Source organism: Alligator sinensis, unplaced genomic scaffold, assembly GCF_000455745.1.
Source record: "Alligator sinensis unplaced genomic scaffold, ASM45574v1 scaffold445_2, whole genome shotgun sequence".
NCBI lineage: Eukaryota > Metazoa > Chordata > Crocodylia > Alligatoridae > Alligator > Alligator sinensis.
The window spans coordinates 1,680,673-1,693,611 of record NW_005842081.1 but is presented as its reverse complement, the minus strand read 5'-3'; the positions used below and the strand labels follow the sequence as shown (position 1 = coordinate 1,693,611).

General features: G+C 45.8%; 1 long non-coding RNA gene across 1 annotated transcript in view; it reads left to right on the top strand.

Moving 5' to 3' along the window:
• Positions 1–1,270: 1,270 nt before the first annotated feature.
• Positions 1,271–12,939, top strand: part of LOC102371976 — a 56,751-nt gene continuing 45,082 nt past the window's right edge. Inside the window, exons 1-2 of the long non-coding RNA XR_323847.2 lie at positions 1,271–1,351; positions 1,465–1,540. This is a non-coding gene — a long non-coding RNA (uncharacterized LOC102371976). The remainder of the gene's footprint in view (positions 1,352–1,464; positions 1,541–12,939) is intronic.

The window sequence follows — 12,939 nt, the reverse complement described above, 5'->3', positions numbered from 1 at the left end:
GGAGTTGTTAAAGTCATCAGCAGGAAAGTCGACAAACATGTCTGGCAGCTTTCCCTTAAAGGACAATACAAGAACCAGCCCCCTTGTATTGTGTCTCTGACCATACTGAGCTCAATGTCCATGGTTTGACTTTGGGGAGGTGCTGACTTCACACCTGCAAATAATTTTGGTACCAAGTTGCACATGCAAATTATGGGGGCAAAACTTAATGGGCGGTGAAGGCATGTCAGAAAATCAGAGTCAATAGCTGTCTGTTTTTTCATTCCAGTTTAGAGTCCAATGTCTGACTGGAATTTTGGCGAAAATGAGATCTTTGTAATTATCCTTATTGGACACCCATTATTCATTTTGTTTGCTTTGGTTATTTTCCAGTTTTCCTGTTTCGGAGTATTTGTATGCTGATAATCCTCATCTGGCAGGGCCATTCTTCTTCCTTGCATCGTGCTCACAATAACAAGTGGCTATGTAGTACCTGTGGAAACCCCCAGATATGGAAATGATATTAACAGTCCATCCTCTACCTCTACAGAAGTTCCTGAGAGTTTTCCTTCTTGGGATCTGCAAGTCCAGCTTTCATACCCAGGGCAGCTCTCAGGACCAATTAGAGCCGTTGTTGGCAATGGTTCCTAGTGGGGGGCCAGCATGACTCAGCTCAGGTTCATGGTGCGCCAGCGCTAAGGCTCACCCGCCCAGCCTTTATGTGGCACATCTCTGTGGGCTGGATCCAATTGGTTCTGCAGGCCAAATCTGCAGGCAACATTGCCAACCCCTGAATTAGAGGCTTGAATATTTTGTTTAATGGTTAGACTAGAAGACCCACAGTCAGGATTTCTGTTCTGCCACTGACTGCTTGCATGGTTTTGGGCATGACACATACCCAGTCCTAGTTACTTGCTTCTTTGCATCAGGATGCAGCTTAGATTTGTAAAACTTCTGAGACTTTTGGCTATAGCAGATGGCTGCTAAATGCAGCATATCATATGCATATCTTTTGCTGTTCCAATTCTTTTCCATTATTTCTTTGACGTATTTGTATAAGAAGCCAATTCTGTAAGGAGGCCAGGCCAGAACTCTGAACCCAGCTGGTCCCAGTCAAGAGATCAAGACAAGTCATTCCCCAAACAAGTGCCACCTGCAGCCAGCCCTGGGCAGCAACCTGGTCCCAGCTGAGCTGGGGCAATCAGGACAGCCAATCCCCTGAAGCCAGAGGCAACAGACCCCACCCGCACCAGCCCTTAAAAGCCAGACTCAGGCTGCAGTCTCCTTGTCCCAGCAATGGTAAGAGTTCTTGTCCCGGTCCTTTGTGTGCTTCCCTGCTGGCTCCTGGCTCCGAGTGCGGCTTCTGATCCTGGTAAGACCCTTGGCATTCCCTGACCCTCTGCTTTCGGTTCTGGCTCAACCTTCAGCTCTAGCTTTGGCTTCTGTCCTTGGTTAATCCTCAGCTTACTCTACCTCTTGTTTCAGATTGTGACCCCAGTCTGTCCGGACTCTGGCTACAAATCCAGTTCTGCTGCCAGACCCGACACCACCCAGACTTTGGGTATGTTCTACCCACTAGGCTAGACCATTCACGCCCCAGTTTGCTAACAGACTTTTCCTGAGCTTTTTTTTTTTTCCTCTATTTGCTCCAGAAGGGAAGTCATAACACCTGTTTATGACATCACAGGCTATTGCAGTAGATTTATGACATCACAGGTGGTACTTTATTATCCTACCAAAGGATCTAGTGGGAGAAGACAGGCTTTAAGGGAGGAACAATGTTTGTTTAAATCAAAGGGACCCAAACCAAAACTCCTTCTGATACTGCTGTCACTTGTAAAAAGGATCTGGACAGCACACATTAAACCCATCTGTGGGTTCAATGTATACAAATATTTTAGTAGGTAGCAAGGGAAGTTTATAAAGAATGGCTAGATGTATCAGATGCCCAGCTGGTAGTATTTGGAGTGGTTTCACTTAAATCCAGAGAGCTCTGCTAACTTGTGCTGGTTTCTCACCCCAAAAACTTTTAAGTATGATGCAATCTAAATTTTCCAGGAGCATATCCATTGATCCTTAAAGGGTACTGCAGCATAAACATCCTCACAAGCCCTATTACAATAGCAGGGGCAGTCAGCTTTATTTACAGGATGATTTTTTTTTCCCCATGCAAACTGAAAACAATAACAGTTTGGAACAAGTCGGCAAAGACTGGAACAAGAATCCATCCCTTTAAAACAACCTCATAAACATTACACCGAACTGTGAGTTCATTCCCAAAGAGGTCAAATGATCAAGTATCCAATTTATCCCTCCTAGCAGGTGTCGGAAGTTTGTAGAGCTGAACTCCACTGAGGAATGGAGGAGGGAGGACTCGCCAGGGACAGATGCAGTAATTGTTCACAGCTGGGAAACTGCTGGGCTATCCAAAAAGCACAGATTTTGATTAAGAAACTGGCAGATTGTGGGCAGGAAACACATACATGCTCTCTTCTATAAGTTTGGTGGCAGGAATCTGCATGGCAGGCCAAGGGGGCTTGTAATGCTAATGTGTTTAATTCAGTTGTTCCAATCACTAAACACCCTTTTTTTTTTTTTTTTTTTCCTTGTTACTCTTTTTTTAATAGTCCTGGTCCTCTGCTTTAGGGCACATGGGGAAGTGCTACCAAAATGTTCATCAGCTAACTGCAAAGGGGGAGAAACATATACTGACCCCCTCTAGCTGTGAAGCATGATGGTATGTCAACCCCCAACACTCAGAATGAGGTGGGTGAATGCACTTGCTTCATTCTACATAGCTCGAGCACTTCAACTCTGGAAAAAGCCCTCAGGGGTTGAATAAGAGGATTGAAGGAGTGTGGGAGAAGGAAGGTGGTTGAGGAATGGACTGGCATAAATTGTCACAGGAGGAGAGAGCAATGATAAGCCACTTGCATTCATCACTGTTGTGGGGTTGGGCTAAATGACTAATGGAGGTCCTTTCCAGCCCTACTTCTCTATGATGGTCTATGAAATACTTCTGGTGCATGTAGTCCAAAGGGGAAGTTCTTTCCAATTCATGAAAATGAGTCCCTATTTTACAACTTGGCTAAAGTTAGTAACACAAATGGATGCATTCTACAAAGTAGTAGCAGAGGATTCAGGTTGCTGAAAAGGGAGCTGTGGTGTAGTGGAGAGCTCACTGCACATGTGTCCAGCAGCTGACATTGGAGCTGTCAGCAGCGAAGTGGGGTGCGACTGACCAGTGCACCCTCCCCTGCTTGGATCTGTCTCTGGTAATGCAGGATTTTCCCCTGTGTAGAATAGTGTTGACAACAAGTAAAAAGTGCCAAGTGCATGCTTTTCCTTTTGCTTTACACAAGGTTGCTAACTGTGTATCATGCTTTTGGTACAGAAGCAACTATTATATGGTATTATACAAAGTTAACAAGCCAGTGGCTACACTAATACCTATGTTAGGCCTCTAAACAGGTCTAGTGTGAAGTAGATCTGATGTGGTTGATACCTGCACTGTGGTAGTGCCTAAAAAGAGTCCAGTACGTGAGCTGGGCCCAGAACAAATGCATAGGTAGACATGGTCTCTGCCCCGAAGAATTTGCAATGCAATGAGCCAAGACAAACAGCAGCAGACAGACTTCACAGTTAAGCAAATTGCCCAACATGCATAACTTGCCAGTAGTATTGTTTCCATTAAGAAGTTTCTGACATCAGTCTCTCTTATTCCAGTGACCTCGGGAAATATGTTATGCCATACTGTCACAATGGGACCTTCCTCCATCCCACGAGAATAAGTTCAGGCACAGGGTGAGGAGTTAGGCTTCCCATCAGATTCTGCCACTCCTTTCCAGTCCTGGATGGCATCTCCGTTCTGTGGGAGATGCCTGTCTGTGCTCTAGGGTTTCCTCAGGTTGGGAGCAGGGGTCAACGTGTTTGTGAAGACTTAAGTAGACATAATCTGAGCTGAATGCTTATGGAGTTAATAAAAGTGCTCTAGATTAGAGCTTGCATGAACAGCTGTCTGCTGGTATGAAAATCGGTTCAAAGCAAATAACTTCTGACCAAGAGCAAAGAATAGAGGTGCTCCTTATCCTGCCCTTTTGCATGAAGCACAGCCATCAAGTAAACATTATTCCAAAATGGAAGACACATGAGGCAGCTGACACATGATAGGCTTTTTTAATCTGTAAAAGGGCTGGCATATTTAGATGATTCCTAGAAAAACTAGGGTTGGAAGAGACCTCAGGAGGTCATCTAGTCAATGCCTGCTCAAAGCAGGACCATCCCCTAACTAGATCCTCCAAGCCAAGGCTTTGTCTACCCGGGTCTTAAAAGCTTCCAAGGATGGAGACTCCACCACCTCTCTGGGTAACCTGTTCTAGTATTACTCTCCTAGTGAGAGAGGTTTTTCCTAATATCTAACCTAAATTTCCTTTGCTGCAACTTGACCATTGCTCCTTGTTCTGTTATCTGCCACCACTGAGATCAGTCCAGCTGCATCTTCTTTGGACCCCCCCACCTGCAGATAGTTGAAGGCTGCTATTAAATCCCCCATCAGTCTTGTCTCCAAACTAAATAATGGCTAAGTAGCCAGGTACCAGCATAAATGGCCTGTGCTGTCCAATGAGGTGGGAATGGTTAAGACAGGGGTGGGCAAAATGCGGCCCACCAGGTCATTCTATCTGGCCTGTGGGGTGCCTAAAAAATTTAGAAAATTAATATTTATCTGCCCCTGGTTGCCTGTCATGCGGCCCTCAGTTGCTTGCCAAAACTCAATAAGCAGCCCTCTGCCTGAAACAATTGCCTGCCCCTGGGTTAAGAGAACTAGCAGATGCATTGGTTTCAGTGAATTTCCTGAGCAACGTGCACTGGTGCTACTTCTGCTGAGCCTATGGCAGAGATTAATTTTTCCCTCCTTGGTAGAAGGATCTGAGAAGAGTAGTTGGTGTTACTACTCCTATCATAGCATGGATGAATTCTACCTGGCCCTGGCTAGAGCAGGATGATATAGCTTGTGATGGGAGAAGAGAGCGTAGCTCTTTGTCGATAGGGATTTGAGTTAAGACTCATACATAGGGAATTTAGGAATGGAATGAGATACCAGTAATAGTTAACCTGTGGGCTAGATCCCTGTGTGTCATACAGATACTTTATGGCACAGAAAGCCTTCACAAACTTGAATGAATTTGGCTATATGAAGGTTAGCCCAGTGAAAGGGGAGTATATCTAGGACGTATCTATTTTCTGGCAGTTTACAATGGCCTTGAAGACCATTTGGTTTGAACTGATTGTTTAAAAAGCCACTCGGCATCCAAGAGTGCTGCAGGAGTTCACGTGGATGACATGAGACATTCTCACCAAAAAAATGCTGTCTTTCATTAAACACGCTACTCCAGAGGATTGGGAGGTAGTAAATGAACCTCTGTTCAAAAGAGGCCACAAGAGTGATCTGGGGAAATATACACCAATAAACCTTACATCTGTAATAGCCAGATTGGAATAAACAATCACTGAAACAATAGTCATAAACACAGTCACAAAACACCTGGTGTGCATGATGTGAATAGGGTTTAACCAGCACAGCTTCTGCAAAGGAAAACTGCATTCTAAATGAACCGTATTCAAGTCCAGAAAGGGCCCTAGGAATCATCACTGGAAACCTCTGCTCCATGAGCAGCTGCAGTCAAATAAGCAAAACAGGATGCATAAAGTATGGGATGAAGAATAATGCAGAGAATATTAGAATGCATTTATATGGATCAGTGTTACAGCTTGATCTGGAATAGCATGGGCAGCACTGGTTGCCACTCTTAGAAAGGATATTTCAGAAGTAGAGGGGGTGCAGAGAAGGGTGGTAATTCTCCTTATGAAGTGATTGAGAAAACTGGTATCATTGACATTAGAGAGGAGGGTGAATGTTAATAAGAGGGACCATGGCAGTACTATGTGTACTAACAAATAGTCTAAAGAAGGCAGGTTCGGAGTTTTTGTTCTCTCAGTCTCATAAGGCAAGACACAAGGGGGTGTTCAATGAATTTAAATGGTGGCAAACACAAAAGTGATGGAAAAGAATACTTTTCCAGGTAACACATAATTAAACTCTGGGACTCAGTGCCCCAGGATTGAGGCTGAGATCAGACATGTTATACATGTAACAATAGCCAAAATTGTTAACATCAGTAATAATATTAATCAATATCAATATTAAACCTTTGACTTACTCCCGGAAGCACATCTCTTGCTATCTAGCGTGGAGGACAGTTCGTCCCACATTTGCCTACTGAAGAGGTTGGATACCTTTCTCTGGGGACCGTGGTACCGGTGACTCTGAGACAAACGTTGGGCTTTGGGTCTGAATTGGTTTGGCAGCACTTAAGTACCTCTATGTTGTTCATAATGCTGTGGATAAGGTGTGCACCGGACTGATCTCAGGATATACTTGATGCCATCAAATGGGTTAAAGCCATCTTAATGCTCCTCACTTCTGAGCCGCACTGGGCAAAAGTTGAATTTGCAGCCTACGAGCCTGGCCTCTATTATTTAAAATTTGCAAACTCCCTTAAAGTGGTGATAGAGTTAAATCCTGAAATGGATATACAAACAAACCAGGCATAGAAAACACTGGCTAGAAGTGCTGTGCTGCTAGAGAGTCCGCAGGGAATGCCCTGAGGAATGCGGCCATTGGGGCATGAGCTACTATGTTAATAACCTTTTTGTCTCTATCTCAAGAAGAGTTTATTTTGGCAATTGTAGAGCGTGAAAAGAAAGCTAATGTTCCAGTCACACATTGCATATCTTTCCTGACCTGGTGAATGCTGCCTGGATGGAATAGTATGGGATCATTTTCCTGAGAACTACGTTCAGGCCTTTTCTTTCTATGCAGCAATGCTCTGGTTGGGATTTGTAGAAGCGAGAGAGAGATTTCTCAGCTAAACCGAAGGAAAAATGTTCCTGGGATGACCAGACAGCTCTTTGTAAGTGGAATCAGACCCAGTGGAAGATATTGAGAGAGTCTGACAGTGGACCTAAATTTGGGCTCTATTTTCAGTGCATAAAAGATGGGGGTTATTTTTACAGTAGCATAACTATTGTGTGTATTCTATGTTGCTTTAACACCCTAATAGAGACAAGGCATGAGATGTATTGTGTGGAAGCTAGAGGACGTCAAGGATGGACTGGGATAGAGTGCTGACATTGTATACCTGCTTCAAGCTAAAACCTCACAAGCCCCGTCTAAACTAGGATTTTACAGAAGGTGACCTAACATCCCTTAGTTATCTCATGGGGAAAAAACCCACGCCTTTGTTAAGCTACATGCCACGGGTCGTGTCTGTTTGTCTAGGGTTAGTAAGCAGAACTTTTTAGAACCCAGCTATGTCCTTGTGGCTCCATATTCTTGTGTCCGTCGGCGCATGCCTAATTGCTGAACCATGCGGTAGCATCCTCGGTGGCCATGCGCAGTTCACGTAGTCCATCACTGAACTTAATCAATGGGCAGTCATTGGCAGTATGTGACATGGTGTGCGTGTTGCCACAGCTACAATCTGGATTGTCATGAAGACCCCAACAGTGGAGAGTGGCTGCACGCAGACCTTGCCCTGTCCAGAACCTATGCAGTAAGGCTGAAGCCAGGTGGGCAGACTGTAGGATCTGTGATAAGGAACTTGTTTGGTGGTAATGTCGACCTCCATTCCTCACACCAGAGGGTCTCTGCCGTGTGGTTTTGGTATGGCAGTTTGGACCACTGGCAGTGGGTGTCGTGATGGTAGGCGTGCAGCAGGTGGACTTAATAGATTATTATTATTGTATAAAAAGCAAAGGCCATGGCAGCTATTTCACAGCAATGCTGGAATCCTGGAGACGGGGGCTGACATTGGGTTATTTGAGCCTGTCTTTGGCCGGACTGAATTTCTCTGCAATGCTGTGAGTGGGGTATCACAGTGGCTCATGTGAATAACTTCCTGTTTTATTTTGCTTCAGATTTCTTTGGCAGGAAAAATATTTCTTGCCAGGACTTTCCTGTCTATCAGATATTGTGTAAGAGTTAAAAGCTGCTCAATGTAAACACTCAGTGCAATGCAGCCAGCACACACTATCTTTACTTACACGTGATATTAAACACACAGCAGTGAGACACCCAAACAGCCTTACTTCTGCTGTACTGTAGTGACAAGAAAAGAAGGCCCATGATATATATATATATATATATATATATGAAGCTGTGTTTGATGAAGAAGTTAATCAATTAATGGTTAATCACAATGTTTAGCTGCAGAGCAGTGTATCTAAGTGCCCTATAAAGGGATTGATCTGTTCTTGTATTTTCTATTTCCCTTTACATAACACAAGAATCGAGGACTTTGTTAATGGAATAGTTCAGTCCACTTTATATCCCTGCCCCTAAATCCTCTTTTTCCTGCCTGAGCTGATTGGGTGTGATCCAAAACCCACTGGCCACATCCAGACAGGCACAGCCGCGTGGTGTGTGGTGCCGCACACCTGTCTGTGGTACCACACACTGCACATTCAGGCATTTCCCATGCGCTGCCTTGCAGTGTGTGTGTGTGTGTGTGTGTGTGTGTGTGTGTGTGTGTTGGGGGGGGGGGGGGGGGGGGGGGAGGGGGGTTGACCCCAAGGAGATCCCAGGTGAAAAAAACCCACGCAGAAAAAAAGTGGGGCAGTACACATGGAAGCAGCACACCCTGCCCAAAACTGGAGCCCAGCTGGCCAGAGCCACACTCCAGCTGACTAAGGGAGAAGGATGACTATTAAATCCTATCATCACCCTCCTCATCCACTGCTGCATCTGGGCCTGGGCCACCAGTGAATGCTTGTGGGAGCACGTAGTTCTCCCCACCTGGGATGACGGACGCTGGATGCAGACCTTCCCAATGTCAAGGGCCCATTCATGCACCTGGTGTCCCCGCTGGCTCCAAACACTGAGTGTCAGGACACTGATGTGCCCAGCCCTCACCCCGAAGAAGCGTGTGGCCATAGCCATCCTGAGGCTGGCCATGACTGCCAGCCTCAGCACTCCTTTGGGGTGGGGATGTCCACTGCTGGCCAGGCCATCCTGGGTGTTTGCGGGGCCATTCAGGATGTTTTGGGTCACCTGGCTGGCCAAGCCCAGGGAAGTGGCGGCAGGGTTTGGGGCTCTTGGGTTCCCCAACTGTGCTGGGGTGTTTGATGGTCCCCATCCTCTGCCCCCCTGGGGAAAGGCAGCAGTTTATCAACCACCGCAGCACCCACTTGGTGGTGTTTGAAGTGGTCATAGACCATTGCTGTCACTTTACCCACATTTACACTGGGTGGGCAGGGAGTGCCCATGACACCCACATGCTATGCCACTCCTCACTCCAGGACTGATGGAAACACAGGCCTTTGCCCCAGGCATCCAGAACCTGACCATCGGGGATGTCACCATCCCACCAGTGATCGTGGCAGATGCCACTCACTCCTCCCCTGGCTGATGCGCCCCTTCCCGGGGCCCCTGGATGCTCAGCAGCAGCACTACGATGAGGCCCTCACCTGCTGCTGTTGTGCCATTAAGTGGGCATTTGGCTGGCTGAAGGGTGCTGGCGGAGCCTCTCCACCCTCCTGGAGGCAGTGCTGCAGCACGTGTGTACCAGGGGGAAGAGAGAAGGTCCTGAGAAGTGGGGGAGACATTGGATGTTTCGGGCGCGCTGCCGGGAGGTCCAGGAGCTCTGTGCCCAGGTCCTGCATGAGCTCCACTGCTTCCATCATGACCAAGCTCTGGCCTGGGAGGAGGCGCGGGCTGGGAGGGTGGCCCTGCAGCAGCTGGTTACTGGGATCTGGGAGAAGTGGCAGCTGGCCCAGGACAGCTTTGAGGAGCTGCACCAACTGTGGGCCTTTGGGAGGAGGCACAGAGATTAGGGACTCGGGTTGGCAGCCCCATAGTCCCAAAATGGGCCTCGGGCTTGATCCAGTCACCCCACGTGTGGGGGCCACGCTGATGTGGCTAGGACCCTGGCTGCTCTGGGGAGGAGGCCGGGCACTCCTCCTTCGGGGCAGCCATCGGAGGTTGGCCCAGGACTGGGATGGGAAGCAGGGAGGCAGGACAGGCCCGGAGTGCCAGGCAGGCTCTGGAGCAGGCTGTTGGGAGCTCTGCTGCTCAAGCGTGCCAGGCAGTGTGCTGGAGCAGCAGAGGCAAGCAACAGCCAGAGACTCTGGCTGGCAGCCGGAGCGTCTCCCTGGAGGATGTGGCCTCCAATTTTTTTTTTTTTTTTTGATAGTATTAAAATTTGGCACTGAGCTGCAAATTTGAAGCATGGCAAACAATTGCATGTGCTCTGTGTGCAGTTCGTGGCACCTCAAACTGCATGTGAGCACTCGTCTGGACGTGCACATTGACTGCGGTGGCTTTTGGATCACGCCTTAAGTTCTGGGCAGCATTCAGCCCTAATTCTTCAAAGGAGAATTTGATCTTTCAAGTAAGCAAAGAAAAAGACCACTGAAGAAATGTGCTTCCATTCATTCCTCCACTTTGCACATAAATGGCATAGATAATGTGCCTTGCGGGGATGGTACCCTTGCCAAAACTGTTAGTATTAAATGGAGGCCCGAGGCATTGCTTTACCCTCAAACCTTATTTAGTGAGGAAGACAGTCCCTCAGTCACCTTGCTAGTTTAATTGACTCCCTCACAACCTTTTTACTTGCATTTCCTCAGGGCACTCTGCAGCCCCAAATCTCGTAAACACTAATGACTGAGAGCAAGAAAACAGAAAGCCTATAATCTGTTGAGGCCAAATCCCTGATGTCAAAATTGCATAACTATGGAGTGATTGTACTGACTTTTCTCCTGATTTTAATGGTCCTCTGTCCTCTCTTAATAATCCTTAATGAGCATTTAACAAAGGGGATGGGATGGTTTCTTCTCCCAAGATGCACGTAGGGGCTATTTGTCCCCTCACAAGAACTGTTGGCTGAGCTCACAGAGACTCTTGACTTTTAACTCTCAACACTATAAAACACTTTTTGAACTGGCCTGTGGCCCTATAAATCAACCAATGCTAATTAGAATTTATTCCATCTAGGGTTATGTACAGCCTCTGAAGAGCTGGGGTTAGGCTTCAAATACTAGCCAAAAATGTACTGTAGATACAGTTGATGTTGCCTTATCCCTGATCTTCTCAAATCACAAAACACAACCTCAGATGCTCTCTCGTGTGACTCAGTATTGGCCCCATCCCGATAAGTGCTCCAATGACTCAAGTTTAGCATTTCCCATCAGTTCATGGGACGAGCATATTTGCCTTTAGCAAATAAACAAAGCTGACAACATTTGACAGGGATCTTTTGAAAGAGGGAGGCTCACTTATTCTGCTGGAGATATAGTATTATGAGCGTTTAAGCTGGAATGCAGGCTGCACAACAGTCCAGTCCAATTCCTATGCACCAGTTTACCCAGCATAGGCCCTATTTTTAGGGCCCAAGTGACTTAACTGAAGTGCTGGCTCTCTGCACCCATCCAGCGTATGCATCCTCTATGACCTTTGTGAGGAATGATGCTGTCTTGGGGGTTCATACCAGGTTTGGAGGGCAGGGTATCCTCCTCCAGACTAAGCTCCTTTAAAGGCTCAAGTGATAAATCCTTTCTACCCTGCTCCCATGCCATGTGGTGTCTTGCCCTCTCTAAAGATTATGGAAGTGTTAAGGGCCAAAATCCAATGTCCTTGAGTCCTGCAAATCTATTGACTTTATGGTAGCTCTGCCTGAACCATACAATCAGGCTTTTCCCTATTAGGTTGTTAAATGGCATAGAAAAATAATATAGAATAGAAAAATGATGCTTTATGAGTTTTGGGTTGGTTTTTTTTCATTTTCTTCTGAAGCACCTGGCTCTGCTCAGTGCTGGACCCAGATGATTCGTTTGTCTGATCCACCATGACGAGTCCTATTTTTATGGTGTTGATTGCTATAATTGAACAAGTTTTATACACCTCAAATGAGGGGAGGGGGACACTTCATTTTTAGTTGGCTGATGCTAATGAAGGCCCAAGTTCAGCAAGGCAGTTATGCATGTCAGTCTCCCATTGGGACTGCTCACACGCAGAAAGTTAGGCACATAATGCCTCGTTGAATTGAGGCCGGGATCTTTTGTTGTGCAGAAAGATCCAGCAGATTTACCACAGGCACTGTATTCTCTGACTTTTTAATCTGCCAAAGTCTCCAGGTTTTCTCCAGCCTAATTCTTATTGAAACCAGCCCAATCGTTTGAAAGAATGCTCTTCCTTTATCTGCTTCTTGATAGTAACATACCATTATCAAAGTCAGAAACAAAGAATTCATTACCGGGTTGGCCGACAAGAAGCTGTAGTTAAGTTAAATGTAAATAATTATGCAAGCATTTAGGTACCATTGCTTTTTTTCCCCTCCAATGTATAATAAATGGTTAAACATTCTTAATTTTCTTCTATGCGTTTTATATCTCAATAGCACATTAACTGCCAAATAATTAATGCTCTGTGGACCACTACAAAAGCACACAGAAACTATAAGAATGCCTGTGATAAGCTTTATCTTGATCAGGGTTTCTACAATGAAAACCATTTAAAATAAGTTATTGAAAGTACTAAAAAAACCCAAAGTAAATCACTATAATAACTGAAAACTATGTTCCTGTGCATTTCAGAGTTATGTGTGTCCTTGCAAAAAAATTACTTTTGTACACCCTGTAAAACCTCCTGTCAGTCCACCCAGTGCTTTAAGGAATGTGTTTACAATTTCTGGGCATAGCCTAAATGTAGCATTAAAATATTACAAAAGTTGATGGTTGCAAGTGTTCATAGGTAGTGTCACAGGAATAGCAGTATGCATTTTTGTGTCCTGACTTGAGATAAATGTGATTATAAGATTAGGTGGGGAAAAGTTTTAAGCCATGATTTATTTGTCTATTTTCTTGTGAGCATACCTACGTCATGAAGCACAGCTTTAGTGCCTA